This window comes from Rattus norvegicus, chromosome 7, assembly GCF_021556685.1.
Source record: "Rattus norvegicus strain SHRSP/BbbUtx chromosome 7, alternate assembly SHRSP_T2T, whole genome shotgun sequence".
NCBI lineage: Eukaryota > Metazoa > Chordata > Mammalia > Rodentia > Muridae > Rattus > Rattus norvegicus.
The window spans coordinates 17,995,373-17,996,803 of record NC_141540.1 but is presented as its reverse complement, the minus strand read 5'-3'; the positions used below and the strand labels follow the sequence as shown (position 1 = coordinate 17,996,803).

At 46.6% G+C, this 1,431-nt stretch overlaps 1 pseudogene; it reads right to left on the bottom strand.

Annotated features, from left to right (window-relative positions):
* Positions 1–211: 211 nt before the first annotated feature.
* Or10h5-ps1 (olfactory receptor family 10 subfamily H member 5 like, pseudogene 1) lies at positions 212–1,166 on the bottom strand (annotated as a pseudogene).
* Positions 1,167–1,431: the final 265 nt, after the last annotated feature.

The window sequence follows — 1,431 nt, the reverse complement described above, 5'->3', positions numbered from 1 at the left end:
TAAAGTATATGGTAGGTTAAGTTTGGGACGGTGACACATGTAACTATTAAGAAGGAAAGGGGTCAAGGGGAAGGAGGAGGATGAGAGTGGAGAGGAACAAAAGAAGAGGGCAAAAGAGAATGTATAGAAAAAGAGAAACAGAATGGGAGGACAAAGGGAGAAGAACAAAAGAGTTTTTCCCTACTACATTCCCACTGGTAAGCCATTCTCTTCAGGAGTTCTGCAGAAATAATTTATTGAGGAAAGCTTTCTTCATAGTCACTTTCAGCTCCTTGTTCCTGAGGCTGAAGATGATAGGACTAAGGAAAGGGGTGAGGACTGTATAGGTGATACCCATCAGAGTATCTCCTTCCAGAGACTTGGGACCCTTAGGCTTGAGGTAGATGACAGAGGCAAAGCCATAATGTACAACCACTACTGTGAGGTGGGATGCACATGTGGAGAAAGCCTTGTGCCGACCCTCAGCTGATGGTATCTTCAAGATGGTAGCCACAATGAAGGCATAGGAGAGGAGGATGAGGAGAAACACCCCAGGAGGGCTGTGATGCACACCATCCCCACACCCCTTGCCACTGCCAGCACATTCTCTCCACATGCAAACTTCAGTAGAGGTGGAACATGACAGAAGAAATGGTGGATCTCATTGGGTCCACAGAACGTGAGGTTGAAAATGGCTGTTGTCACCACTGTCCCCATAAATGATCCACCAACCCAGGACCAGGCAACCAGGCAGGCACAGCCAGGGGGCTCATGAGCACATTGTATCTCAGTGGGTGACAGATAGCCACATAGCGGTCATAGCCCATGACGGTGAGTAGAAAGGAGTGGGTGAAGCCAAACGTGAAGGAGAAGAACATCTGGCTGGCACAGGCCAGAAGGGTGATGGAGTGAAGCGCAGAGAGCAGGTCGGCCAACATGCGTGGGATGATGGCAAGGGTGTAGAAAATCTCAGAGATGGAGAGGGCGCACAGGAAGAGGTACATGGGTGTGTGGAGACTGTGTTCACTCCAGATGGTGGCCATGATGAGCAGGTTGCCTAGCAGTGTGAAGAGGTACATGAGCAGGAACAGCAGGAAGAACATCAGCTGAAGATGAGGGAAGGTAGAGAAGCCAATGAGGATGAACTCTGACACAAAGGTGTAATTTAGCCCCAATGTGACAGCCATACCTGAAAGGGATGAAGGAATATCAGTAACTAATTAAGATCATGGTGTGCTAGTGTGTGTGCGTGTGCGTGTGTTGTTGTTGTTGTTGTTGTTTTTGTTGTTGTTGTTCTTAGAAAGATATCTGAGAGGCTTCTTTAACTGTCTAAACATGATTAGTCTACCTAACTGAAAAAAAATTTTTACAGTTGTGTTTGCAAATAATTACTTCCAACACTGTCCAACATGCACCATAATCTTTGGCTACTCAAGTGAATTATGTAAAAGG